Genomic DNA, 14667 nt, shown 5'->3' with positions numbered 1-14667 from the left:
GACATGACAACAGAAACCAAGGACATTCAAGAAATCATAAGATCCTACTACAAAAGCCTTTATTCAAGAAAACTAGAAAATCTGGATGAAGTGGCCAATTTTCTAGACAAGTACCAGGAACCACAGTTAAATCCGAATCAAATAAACCATCTAAACAGTCCAATAACCCTTAAAGAAAGAGAAACTAATTAAAAGTTTCCCAACCAAAAATGCCAAGAACCAGATGTTTGTTAGTGCAGAATTCTATCAGACTTTTAAAGACGATCTAACACCAACAATCTTCAAACTGTTCCATAAAAATAGAAACAGAAGGAACACTACCCTATTCATTCTATGAAGCCACAATTATGGTTATACCTAAACTACACAAGGACCCAACAAAGAAAGAGAACTTCAAAGCGATTTCCCTTATGAATGTAGATGCAAAAATTCTCAATAAAATTCTTGCAAACCAAATCCAAGAACATATCACAACAAGGATGATCAAGTTCACTGTGATCAAGTAGACTTCATCCCTGGGATGCACGGATGGTTCAATATGCAGAAATCTGTCAAAGTAATCCTCTATATAAACAAAGTCAAAGAAAAAAAAAACACATGATCATTGCATTAGATGCTCAGAGAGCATTTGACAAAATTCAACAACTCTTCATGATAAAAATCTTGGAAACCTCAGGAACGCAAGAAACATACCTAAACATAGTAAGAGCAATATACAACACACAAGTAGTCAACATCAAACTAAATGGAGAGAAACTTGAAGCAATCCCACTAATATCAGGGACTAGACAAGGATGCCCACTCTCTCCCTACCTATTCAATATAGTACTTGAAGTCCTAGCCAGAGCAATTAAACAACAAAAGAAAATCAAAGGGATACAAATTGGAAAGAAAAAAGTCAAAATATCACTATTTGCAGATGACAAAACAGTATACTTAAGTTACTCCAAAATATTTACTAGAGAACTACTAAGCTTAATAAACAATTTCAGCAAAGTGGCTGGATATAAAATTAACTCAAACAAATCTATAGCCTTCCTGTACTCAAAGGATAAACAGGCTGTGAAAGAAATTAGGAAAATGACACCCTTCACTATAGTCACAAATAATATAAAATACCTTGGGGTGAGTCTAACCAAGCAAGTAAAAGATCTGTATGACAAGAAACTCAAGTCTCTGAAAAAAAAATCAAAGAAGATCTCAGAAGATAAAAAGATCTCCCATGCTCATGGATTGGCAGGATTGATATTGTAAAAATGGCCATCTTGACAAAATCAATCTACAGATTCAATGCAATCCTCATCAAAATCCCAACACAATTCTTCATAGAGTTAGAAAGAGCACTTTTCAAATTCGTTTGGAATAACCAAAACCCAGGATAGCAACAACTATCCTCAACAATAAAAGAACATCTGTGGGAATCACCATTCCTGACCTCAAGCTATATTAAAGGACAATAATGACAAAAAACAAAATGCCCCTGGGTTCGGTCCCCAGCTACGAAAAAAAGAAAAAAAAATGCATGGTATTGGTACAGAGACAGGCAGGTAGTTCAAGTGAATAGAATTGAAGACCCAGAAATGAACTCACACCCCTATGATCACCTGATCTTTGACAAAGGAGCTAAAACCACCCAGTGGAAAACAGTCAGCATTTTCAATAAATAGTGCTGGTTAAACTGGTAGTCAGCATGTAGAAGAATGCAAATCGATCCATTCTTATCACTTTGTTCATCAAGTCCAAATGCATCAATACCCTCCAAATAAAACCAGATACACTGAAACTAATAGAAGAGAAAGTGGATAAGAGCCTCAAACACATGGGCACAGGGGAAACTTTCCTGAACAAAACACCAATAGCTTATACTCTAAGATCAACCATCGACTCATAGGACCTCATAAAATTGCAAAGCTTCTGTAAGGCAAAGGACACGTCATTAGGACAAAATGGCAACCAACAGGATCTTTACCAATCTTATATCCAATAGAGGGCTAACATCCAATATATACAAAGAACTCAAGTAGTTAAACTCCAGAGAACCAAGTAACCTATTAAAAATTGGGGTACAGAGCTAAACAAATAATTTTAAACTGAGGAATATCAATGGCTGAGAAGCACCTAAATTGTTCAACATCCTTAGTCATCAGGGAAATGTGAATCAAAACAACCCTGAGATTCTATCTCATACCAGTCAGAATGGCTAAGATCTTTTCAGATGACAGCAGATGTTGGGGAGGATATGGAGAAAGAGGAATACTGCTCCATTGTTGCCGGAATTGCAAGCTGGTACAACCACTCTGGAAATCAGTCTGGTAGTTCCTCAGAAAACTGGACATAGTACTACCTGAGGACCCAGCTATACTACTCCTGCACAGATACTCAAACGATGCTCCAACATATAACAAGGACCCATGCTGTGCTATGTTCATACCAGCCTTATTAATAATAGCCAGAAGCTGGAAAGGACCCAGATGTCCCTCAACAGAGGAATGAATATAGAAAGTGTGGTACATTTACACAATGGAGTGCTACTCCGCTATTAAAAACAATGACTACATGAAATTCCTAGCCAAATGGATGAACTAGAAAATATCATCCTGAGTGAGGTAACCCAGTCACAAAAGAACACACATGGTATGCACTCACTGATAAGTGGATATTACTCCAAAATCTCAGAATACACAAGATACAATTCACAGACCACATGAAGCTCAAAAAGAACAAATACCAAAATGTGAATGCTTCAGTCCTTCCTAGAAGGGGGAATAAAGTACTCACAGGAAGTAGAGAGTGGGAGGTACTTGGGAGGAATAGAGGAGGGGGAGGGGGGAAGGGGGGATGGGAGGAGACAGGAAAGATATACAGAGGATCAGTAATTAGAACAGAGATGTATAGTGATGGGGAATGGGTACTTGGGTAGCCACCAGCAAGTCAGATGCCAACAAAGCAAGAGACTGCCACGTCCCAACAGGGATAAAGTAAACTGAAATGTCCAACAAAAGGGGGTGAGAGCCTGTAGAGACCAATCCAGAACCTAGGCAAGGCCCCTGGTTGAAGGATGGAGCCACCCATTTATCTAGTATCTGATCAAGAGACTGAAGGAAAGGATATCTAGAGCTTGCCCCATCTGGGCATCTATCCCATATACAGACACTAAACCCAGACATTATTGTGGATGTCAAGAAGTGCTTGCTGACAGTAGCCTGATATAGCTATCACCCAAGAGGCTCTGTCAAAGCCTGACAAATACTGAGGTGGATGCTCACAGTCAACCATTGGACAGAGCATGGAGACCACAATGGAGGAGTTAGAGGAAGGACTGAAGGAGCTAAAGGGATTTGCAACCCCATAGGAAGAATAATGTCAACCAACCAGACCCCCGCCCCAGAGCTCTCAGGGACTAAACCACAACCAAAGAGTACACATGGAGGTTACCCATCGCTCCAGACCCATATGTAGCATAGGATGGCATTGTCTGGCATCAGTGGGAGGAGAGGCCCTTGGTCCTCAGTGTAGGGGAATGCCAGAACGATGAGATGGGAGTGAGTGGGTTGGGTGGGGATACTGAGAAAGAGGATAGCATTTGAAATGTAAATACATAAGATATCCAATAAAAATATTATTGCACAGCTCTGTGAGCATATCTTTTTAATCCTTGAGTTGCGTCTCTATCAAGTAGATGAGTTGTAAAGTGTGTAAATTATAGCACATCAAAGTTTTTATAAAAACAAGGACATTTTTGTTTTCAGCCAGGGTGTCATGCCACCCAAGATGTCCTCAAACTTTCTGTGAAGTTGAGGATGACCTTGAATTCCTGATCATTCTAACTCTACCTCCTGGGTGCTAGGATTACAAGCAGACACCACCATGCCTGGTTTCGTGTGGTATTGGGCCCCGAACACAGAGCCTTGGAGATGCTAGAAAAATCACTCTAACAACTGAGCTACAGTCTCGGTCTTGACTTGATTTTCATTTCATTGTTGGTGTTGGTGGTGGTGATGAGGTGGTGTTGGTGGTGGTGATGGAGGTGATGAGGTGGTGTTGGTGGTATTGGTGTTGGTGGTGGTTGTGGTGATGGTGGTGTTGGTGGTGGTGGTGGTGGTGATGAGGTGGTGTTGGTGGTGGTGGTGGTGGTGATGAGGTGGTGTTGGTGGTGTTGGTGTTGGTGGTGGTTGTGGTGATGGTGGTGTTGGTGGTGGTGGTGGTGGTGGTGGTGATGAGGTGGTGTTGGTGGTGTTGGTGTTGGTGGTGGTTGTGGTGATGGTGGTGTTGGTGGTGGTGGTGGTGGTGGTGGTGATGAGGTGGTGTTGGTGGTGTTGGTGGTGGTGGTGGTGGTGGTGCTGCTGCTGCTGCTGCTGCTGCTGCTGCTGCTGCTGCTGCTGTTATTGTTGTTGTTTTGTTGAAGTGCTACTGGAATGCAGTCTTCTTCCTGGAATTTGCAGGAATTCCCTTGGAAGAGAATAAAACTTAGGGCTATTTCCGGGAGGCTTTGCAAGTTAAACCAAGCGAGTTTAGAAAAGATTTCAAATGTTCTTTCTCAAAAATCATCTTTATGCTAAATGATAGGTCCTTTGCCACCAAGTTCCCACATGAAATTATGTCCAAGGATCATACCTTGAGATGTAAAGTTCTGTAAACCCATCTCAGGGCCCATCTCTTGACACTGTCATTCTCCACGCTCTGGGAGAAAAATACACAATCAAACATCTTAATATTCTTGCAAAGGATGACAGATCAACATAGAGTCATACCAGAAAACACAGTCCTATCATCCCTGTCACTTGCAAAGCAGAAGTTCCTTCTGCTACCTTCAGCAAACCTCCATAAACTCAGGGCTTCCCCCACCAAGCAAGCAGCATTAACACCCTAACTACCAGAAGAGAGGACATAGTACTGCCCACCAGGCCATGATCTGCCAGAGTGTCTGTTACCCTCCATACTTCAGCATTCCTTCAACCTGTGATAACCACCACACTCTGCTTACAAGCCAATGTTGTACCTATGCAGAGCTGAGTTCCACAGGCTGAGCCAGTCCTATCTCATTTCTGTCAAAAGTGTAAAATCTCAATAAAAAAAAAAATCAACTTAAAATGAGGTCCTTGTACATATAAGTATCAAACTGATTCCATATTTTCTGATACCAGAATCTCTGATCTCATACCTGCACCCTCTCATGGTAGTCAGGCAAATGCCAGAGCTGGGTTGGAGGCGTTTAGACAAGCTGCAAGCTCTTTCCCCATAATCCTGAGATTTACAGTATTAATTTAAATCCCTGAGACATCTGTGACTTTATAGCACCTCAGCCAATTTTTCCTCAAGGAGCTGTATGGGGTTTGTAAGGAATTCACTGCTAGATCGATATTAGCTGTAAAGAAAAAGTTGCACGCAGAAGCCAAAGTAAGCACATTGCTAGAGCAGACTTCAGTCATTCCGTGTCACAGGAGAGATGCTCAGAGGAAAGGCCCAGGGCTAGAGAATTTGGGTAAGCACCCACTGCTCTGGAAGGGAGAGACCAGAATGCTCAGAGGTTGTTTCTGCATTTATCCGAAAATGTGCCTTTTTCTGCAATTTATGACAATTATAGGTGAAAATTATGCATTCAGGAAGGAATTATGAGTCTCCAGAAAAAAAAAACTGTCTAATAAGACATGATTGACAAAAATGTCTTAGATCCATGCTGTCCAATATGGTAGCCACTAGTCATACATCCCCACTGAGCACTTGAAATGTGACCAGAAAGACAGAGGAACTAGAGTTCCCATTTTAATTATTTTAATTTAAATGGCCTCACATAACTGCTGAACCCTGCTCCCGGGATGCGGTTTTTGCATAAGCCATTAAATTACCATGAATTTTCATTTCTATTTCGGAGAATTTGAGCATGGACGCTATGGTTTGGATATGATTTGAACATGTCCTTCAAAGTATATGTTGGTGCTCAAAAGTGGCGATGTTGACACACAGCCATCGTGTCTTGGGGACATTGCCCTCATAAGGGATGAAGCTAGGTTCATAGAGTGGAGTCATTGCCAGTACAGTGGAAATGCTAAGGGAGCCTGGCACCTTCCCTGAATCCATCTTCTGCATGTACTGCTTGTCACTCCTTCTACCATGGCGATGCCATCTGTCAAGAGGCTCCACGAGAGCCAAACAGATGCTAGCACCGTGCCCTCAGACCTCCAGCGCTGTCTGTTAACAATCAATCTCTTTTCTTTACAGGTTCCCCGTCATCAGGTAGTTCATCACAGCCACAGAAGCCCGACTACGACAGTGAAACCATGAAGTGCGTATGACTTCACGAAGTTACTCCACTGGATCAGTCAAGAATGAACAGCACAGCAGTCGGCCTTGTAGGCAGGATTCTTTTCAGATCTTCGATCAAACTCAGAAACTCTGTTTCTCTTCGTCTTCCCATCACACATTAATGAGTCAGCGTGAGCGGAAGCCCCTTCCAGCACGTAATCTAAACGCGTGACCAGCACCTGCCTCCTGACTGCTTTCACCACCTGCTCTGCTAATAACACAAGGAAAGAAACAGCATTCAATTTCTCTCACTCGCTTTGCCAAGAATAAACTCTTCCTAATCTGAGCCACGGTTTCTACGTGGCCTTAACTTTACCTGCACACTGATGAGAATCCTCCAGGGTGGGGTCACAGGGCACAGTTGGAGGGAGGAACTGATGTGTCGGGATACTCCTGCTGACACAGCTCCACTCCAGGGAGGGCCAACTCTGCAGTCCTTAGTTAATTTCTGAGCAGCAGGCCAGTGCCTCCTACAAGGTTTGAAAAGACCTGGCAAGATCAATTACGGAAATGATTAGTATGCAAATGGCACCAGCAGGCTGCAAGCAAGAACTCTCTCAATGAGGACTGCAGAGGCCAGCCCTGTTAGAAGCAAATCACTCAGCTATAAACAGAAGAAAATCATTAGCCTCTTCCCGGATGGGAAACATATTTCTGCTACCACATCGATGATACTGATATTCTGAAATCCTTTAATCGGAGGCTAGACACTGGAAAGCAAAATCTTACCAAGCAAAATGAAGGCAAAATTACCATTCTCTCTAAAAGACTATGCATCTCCAACATATTCATCTGCTGGTGTCTTCTTGCTTATATTTCTTAAGTCTTGGTCTGACTCAAAGCCCTGGTTCTTGAACATGGGACAGGTCTTGCTGGCAACTTAAACCAATGTCCCCACAGTCCCAAGCTGGCTCTTGAAAATAAGGAAGCAGTAATTACTCTCTAATAGGCTGAGCTGATTCAAGCTAAAGGAGAGCACTACTTTGTTTGTCCTGTTCGGTATGCTAGGATGTCCTCTACTTTATGAGAGTATGACTTCTTTTGCTTTTAATAAATGTCTTCACTGGCAGCAATAAAAGCTAACAACTGCCAGCCTTGTGCTGTGGGAGAACAGAGTGTGCCTTAGCGAAATATGGAAGATTGTTGAGCTGCAGGCAATTAAGGAGCAGCAGACGCAGGCCCTCCCTCACTTCGCCTAAACTCGAGATGCAGATTTACTAGGATAGAAAATATCCTGTCTGCCTCCATTCCAGGAAGAATAAAACTACCGGAGAAAGCTTTGGGTCTTTGTGGGCCTAGTGATGACTCGAGAAGAACCTCCATGCACAGGCCCTCCTATCCTTTCTCTCCCATTGATACCATTCCCCAAATTGCCAGTAACAAAAAACTCAATTCCCTTCTTTTTAGTCTTGTCCCCTTTATAAAAATGTTCTATTGTTCGTTGAAGATGCTATGGGTTGAGATTCAGACTCAGGGCAAGCAACTGAGGTGCTTATTTAACATAACAAAGCAGACCCGCCCTCCAGGTTCTCCCAGCATCCCCCAGTCTTTACCTGTTGCCAGGCAGGAACTTTCCAGCCCAGGGCTGGGCTTCCCCTCCCCCATAAGCTCTTCCCTATATAATGCAAACATTTCCTGCTTACAAACACTGTGCCCTCCCTCCTCCCTCTCCCTCTCCCTCTCTCTCCCTCCTTCTCCCCCTCTTCCCTTCCCCTTCTTTCCCTCCTCCTCTCCTCCTGTGCTCCCCTCTCTCCCTCTCCAACACTACCTCTTCCTATCTCCCTTCCCCCTCCCTACATCTCTCTCCCTTTCCCCCTCTTCCTCCATCCCTCCCCTCTCCCTCTTCCTCTTCCTCTCCCACTCCCTCACTCCCTGCATTTCCTCTTCCCATGCTTTCTTTCTTTCTTTCTCTCCCTCTCCCTGCACTCTGTCTACCTCTCCATGTTGACTTCCCTGACCGCCCTTCTTAGGACCAGTGAACCCACCCACGAGCTGCTTCCCAATAAACCTGCCTTTATACACTCTAATCTGCCTTGAATTGACTCATTTTACCAGCCGAGAATAATTTATCACTATGTAAGTGTGGAATTAGACACTACCTGTCTGAGATCTGCTTTCTCTCCAGATGTCTTCATGTGTACAAATTCCACTTCAGTAATTGTTCCTTTACTGACCTATTCAATCCCATATATTAAAGAAAAGAACTTTATTCCCATCTCTGATAGCTATACCACCCATGATCTGATTGGTGTGACTAACTTACAATAAAGAAGAACAACCAATTATTATTCTTTGGATAGAAAATGTGCTCCCCAGGAAAGACCATCTAGAGACTGCCCTAACTAGGGATCCATCCCATCTGCAGACACCAAACCCAGACACCACTGCTGATGCCAAGAAGCACTTGCTGACAGGAGCCTGGCATAGCTGTCCCTTGAGAGGCTCTGCCAGAGACTGACCAATACAGCTGCAGATGCATGCGGCCAACCATCAGACTGAAAGTGGACACCAACAGAAGAGTTAGGGCAAGGACTAAAGGAGCCGAAGGGGTTTGCAACCCCATAGGAAGAACAAGAATATCAACCAACCAGACCACCAGAGTTCCCAGGGACTAAACCACCAACCAAAGAGTATACATGGGGGCACCCATGGCTCCAGCTGGATATGTAGAAAAGGATTGCCTTATCGGGCATCACTGGGAGGGGAGCCCCTTGGTCCAGTGAAGGCTTGATTACCCAAGAGGGTAGGGGAATACTAGGTCACTGAGGCAGGAGTGGGTGGGCAAGTGGGGAAGCACCCTCATAGAGGCTGGGGGTGGGGGTAGGTTTGTGGAGGGGAAACTTCGAAGGGGGATAACATTTGAAATGTCAATAAAATGAAAGAATAACAAAAAATAAATGAGAGCTGGGGAAAAAAAGAAAAAAGAAAGAAAAAGAAAATGTGCCCTCAAAGCTCATATACTGAAGAGTTAATCTTCAGGTCATGGTGATACTGAGCAGTGATAGTTCATGTTGTGTGTACTTTCTGTGTGTGTGTGTGTGTGTGTGTGTGTGTGTGTGTGTGTGTGTGTGTGTGCTGTCCTGACCTTCCCCAACCAACTCTCTCTCTCTCTCTCTCTCTCTCTCTCTCTCTCTCTCTCTCTCTCTCCTTCCTAACCACCCTTAGGTGGGCAGCTCATGTCTGCCATGTGCTGCCCATTATGATGATTTTGCCTTACCACTGGTTCAGAATCTATAGAAGTCAAGGACAGAACCATGGGGGTGGAATGGAGCCTTTGCAAGTGTGAACTAAAACCAACCTTTCTACCTTTCTATTAATTTTCTCACTATTTTGTCACAGTGATAGAAATATGACTAGCATACCAGTCCCTTGAAAACTGCACTGAGTTGAGGGGTAAAGGTGTTCTGTGTAGCCCCATCTAGGCCTTCTATCCCCAACCCTTTTTAGTGTAGTTTACCTGTAGATGACTCATCAAAAGGGCATGCCCTTTTACCTCCATTCTCTCTAAGAGGAATAGGCAAGTCCCAATTTCCCAAGCCTAAAGTGTTGGAAGAGGTTCATCCTCATCTGGGAGAAAGATGTAGCCAGAACTTCTGAAAAAAAAATGTATCAGGACAGTTTTGTTTTGTATTGTCCACATTTCCACAGCTGATTTCTACATATACATCCCCCATGCTAACATTTTACTCTCCTTTGGCAACCTAGACAGCTTTACTTCTACCCCCATGCCATATATGCACACATAATCTGATGTATATTTGTTACATGTAAAAACCATAAATGAAAAAAATAGAATGTATTTGTCTTTCTGAAATTGTAGGAAAAATGGGGCACGGTGGCTCACACTTTTAATTACTGTACTTGAGAGGCTGGGCAATTTTGCCCAGAGCTTGAGGCCAGCCTAGGCTACAAGGTAAGTTCCAGGCCAGCCTAGGCATGTACAGCCTTCAGAAGTCTTGATGGAGGGAGGTAATGTATTATTTGGTTCTAACAGGGTTTTAACAATTTTAAATAACAAGCGGAGGGTATGAGCATGTGCTGAATCCTGGAAAGATGCGACTGGAGGGGGAAATGCTGAGAAGAGGCCACGGTCAAGGGCAATGTAGGAGTGAAAACAAGGAGAGCAAGCAAAGGTTCCTGAGAGGAGCAATCACATTAGCCCCTCTCTAAGCTAGATCCAAACCAAGGAACTACAGCCAAAGCACACTAAGAGCAAACTCTGCTTTCTTCTGTATGTTTCCCAGGTTAACATGTTGAATCCTCACAGAAAGCAGATAGGGAACTGTTCCTGACACCCATCTCCTGAAGATAAGGACACCGAAACTTGGATTAGGTAAGCTGTTGTGCATAAGAAAGATAATAAGTTTTCATCTGAACTCAAGTATAGCATAACACCAAGTCCTTCATAACAAATATCTTTAGGACAAAACTACAGGAACAGGAGCATACCCAGTGGACTTCAGATAGAAAGACCAGACCAGAGAACATTGAAATAGCTATTTCAGGGGTTATCTTAATCATTTCTGTTAATACATTAAAGCCAATTTTGTAACTGCTCTGAAAGGTTAAGTTAAAGTCAATTCTGGTATTTATTTGCTCAGGGTAACAGGGTAAAAGCTACAGGGAGTTACCAAGACCTGGCTTACTGCTTTTATTTGATACCATAAGGCAGAGTCTCATGAAGATAAAGAGACCACACAAGCATCAGTGGTAAAAAATCAGTCATTTCTACAGAGTTCAAGTTGGCAGTCTAGGTGAACAGAGTTAACGTAATATTGAGCATCTTAGACTTTCAACAATATTCAAAAATATTATCACTTTAACATTTCAGTGTCTAAAATATATGAGCTCTCAAATGCATACAGTCAGACAGTAACCACGAAGAATTATGTTGACATAAACAGAAATATTTATCAGTAAACACGAGATGTGAATATTAAGTTACAGAACATGGTAAGGTTAGTATTGCCTTGTTTCCTTTGACCTCCCATTTAACTTCTCAACTTTAAAACCTAAGTCAATAATTTAGCTTGGATATTTGAACTTGTAAGTGCACATGGTTAGGCAAATTTTATGCCTGTAGTAAAAACACTTTTCTTTGTCAAAAAAGCATGTTACATATGACTGTAACGTATTTTCTACTTGATTCAGAATTGCCTTGTCTCAAAATAGGAACTAGAGGCTACTAAGTTTTCAGTAATGTCTTGATCTTTTTCTCCTCTTCCTTGAGAATTCTTATCTTAAAATCCACCATGACTGTTGGCAAAGAAGATGAGCCATTAGGTATTTCTCCAAGCCATTAACTTCACATGGATCTCTATAGCTTTAGTTAATTTTTCACAAGATTTTTCACATGACCTTTAACATGACTAATAGAACTTAGCGGTTTCACAGAAAGCTGTCTCAGTCAGCTAATTTACATTCAGTTTTCAAAAAAAAACCATATTCCAACTGCAAACCCACAGAACTGCTCTGTGTTGGAACAATAAATTCGAAATAAATTCAAGAGGGAAGAAAAGAATAACACACTTTAAGTTTTAATGTGAGTGTGCTAACTTCTCCCAAATAGATTCTCTTTGTGTAAATACAGAATTAGAGAGTTAGAGGTATCTTGTATTAAACAGTGAATTCCTAAGATAAAGTAGTCGTTTAAAAGTCAAATCCTGGAGAAAGGAGGAGGGCGCTCCAGGCGACAGCGCTGCAGACGCCATTATCCTCTGCTTCTCCACTGCACAGATGTCGCCCTCATGCTCGTCTCCCACTCGATTGCGGCCTATTGGTGGATCCATTTAGTTCAAGAAAATGGAGACCGAACAGGCAGAAGAAACCTTCCCTAACACCGAAACCAATGGTGAATTTGGTAAACGCCCTGCAGAAGATATGGAAGAGGAACAAGCCTTTAAAAGATCTAGAAATACTGATGAGATGGTTGAATTGCACATTTTGCTTTAGAGCAAGAATGCTGGGGCAGTGATTGGAAAAGGAGGCAAGAATATTAAGGCTCTCCGTACAGACTACAATGCCAGTGTTTCAGTCCCAGACAGCAGTGGCCCCGAGCGCATACTGAGTATCAGTGCTGATATTGAGACGATTGGAGAAATTCTGAAGAAAATCATCCCTACTTTGGAAGAGGGCCTGCAGTTGCCATCACCCACTGCAACCAGCCAGCTCCCGCTCGAATCTGATGCTGTGGAATGCTTAAATTACCAGCATTATAAAGGGAGTGACTTCGACTGCGAGCTGAGACTGTTGATTCATCAAAGTCTGGCCGGAGGAATTATTGGTGTTAAAGGTGCTAAAATCAAAGAACTTCAAGAAAACACTCAGACAACAATCAAGCTTTTCCAGGAATGCTGCCCTCATTCTACTGACAGAGTTGTTCTTATTGGAGGAAAGCCCGATAGGGTTGTAGAATGCATCAAGATCATCCTTGACCTTCTATCTGAGTCTCCCATCAAAGGACTGCACAACCTTATGATCCCAACTTCTATGATGAAACCTATGATTATGGTGGTTTTACAATGATGTTTGATGACCGCCGAGGACGACCTGTGGGATTCCCCATGCGGGGAAGAGGTGGTTTTGACAGAATGCCTCCTGGTCAGGGTGGGCGTCCCATGCCTCCTTCTAGAAGAGATTATGATGATATGAGCCCTCGTCGAGGACCTCCACCACCACCTCCTGGTCGAGGTGGACGGGGTGGCAGCAGAGCTCGGAATCTTCCTCTTCCTCCACCACCACCACCACCCAGAGGGGGAGATCTCATGGCTTACGACAGAAGAGGACGGCCTGGAGACCGCTATGATGGCATGGTTGGGTTCAGTGCTGATGAAACTTGGGACTCTGCAATTGACACATGGAGCCCATCAGAATGGCAAATGGCTTATGAACCACAGGGTGGTTCTGGATATGATTCTTATGCAGGGGGCCGTGGCTCGTATGGTGATCTTGGCGGACCTATTATCACTACACAAGTAACTATTCCCAAAGATTTGGCTGGATCTATTATTGGCAAAGGTGGTCAGCGGATTAAACAAATTCGTCATGAGTCTGGAGCATCTATCAAAATTGATGAACCTTTAGAAGGATCTGAAGATCGGATCATTACCATTACGGGAACACAGGACCAGATACAGAACACACAGTATTTGCTGCAGAACAGTGTGAAGCAGTATTCTGGAAAGTTTTTCTAAGACTAGTGAAGAACTGAAGGAGTCCTGCATTTTTTTTTATCTGCTTCTGTTTAAAAAGCCAACATTCCTCTGCTTCCTAGGTGTTCTGCATTTGAGGTGTAGTGAAATCTTTGCTGTTCACCAGATGTAATGTTTTAGTTCCTTACAAACAGGGTTGGGGGGAGGGCATGCAAAAAAACTAACATTGAAATTTTGAAACAGCAGCAGAGTGAGTGACTTTTATTTTTTGTTCATTGTTGGTGGTTTTAAAAATTCCCCCCATGTAATTATTGTGAACACCTCGCTTTGTGGTCACTGTAACATTGGGGGGTGGGACAGGGAGGAAAGTAATAGTCCACATGTCCCTGGCATTTGTTCAGAGCAGTGTGCAGAATGTAATGCGCTTTTGTAAGAAACGTTTTATGATTTTTAAAATAAATTTAGTGAATCTAAAAAAAAAAGTCAAATCCTCAAAAAACACACTACAATTTTCAAGTGAGCTTTATATTCAGCTCAGAAAATTACAAACGCCCACATTGGTAGGAGTACAAACGTGTAAAGCCACTATGGAAATCAATGTGGTAGTCCCTTACCAAGATAGGAATCAATCTATCTCAATCAATATCCAGCCATACTACTCTTGGGCTCATCCAAAGGATACTTCATCCTTCCATGGTGACACTTGCTCATCCATGCTCATTTCTGCTCTACGTAATAGCCTAGATATCTAGGTAATTGGAAATAACCTAGATATTTCTCAGCAGAATGAGTAAAGGAAAGGCCGTATAATAGCACAATGGAGTATTCCTTAGCTGTTAAAGTTGATATGATTGAGTTTACACGTGAATGGATGAAACTAGAAAAAAATCATTCTGTATGTATTATTTCAGACCCCAAAAGACAAATATAATATTAATTGCTTAGATGTAGATATTAGTTCTTAAGCCAAGCTGTGATCTATACAGCAAGACATTGGGGGACAGATCTTGTTAGAAAAGGGAAATAGAATAGATGGTTATAGATGGATGGATGGATGGGTGGATGGATGGATGGATGGATGGATGGATGGATGGATGGATGGATGGACAGATGGACTATAACAGAAGGATCAAAGGCAGAGGGGTAGGGAAAGAGGCTCAAGGAAGGGAATTTTGGAGAGATAGCCAAAATTAAGGGCCATTTGAGGTGTACC

At 42.7% G+C, this 14667-nt stretch overlaps 1 long non-coding RNA gene and 1 pseudogene across 2 annotated transcripts in view; one reads left to right on the top strand and one right to left on the bottom strand.

The window, feature by feature from the left end:
- Nucleotides 1-7331, bottom strand: part of LOC148001461 (uncharacterized) — a 106611-nt gene extending 99280 nt beyond the window's left edge. Inside the window, exons 1-2 of one of the 2 annotated variants that reach the window (XR_015637159.1) lie at nt 7033-7331; nt 6620-6792 (exon numbers count right to left, since the gene is read on the bottom strand). This is a non-coding gene — a long non-coding RNA (uncharacterized LOC148001461). The remainder of the gene's footprint in view (nt 1-6619; nt 6793-7032) is intronic. The other variant, XR_015637158.1, reaches the window with a different exon arrangement.
- A 4637-nt stretch (nt 7332-11968) lies between these two features.
- Nucleotides 11969-13936, top strand: Hnrnpk-ps1 (heterogeneous nuclear ribonucleoprotein K, pseudogene 1; annotated as a pseudogene).
- The last annotated feature ends 731 nt before the right edge of the window (nt 13937-14667 follow it).

Source organism: Rattus norvegicus, chromosome 14 (genome assembly GCF_021556685.1).
Source record: "Rattus norvegicus strain SHRSP/BbbUtx chromosome 14, alternate assembly SHRSP_T2T, whole genome shotgun sequence".
Classification (NCBI taxonomy): domain Eukaryota; kingdom Metazoa; phylum Chordata; class Mammalia; order Rodentia; family Muridae; genus Rattus; species Rattus norvegicus.
Note: the sequence above shows the minus strand (reverse complement) of the source record. Positions and strands in the feature narration are given on the sequence as shown.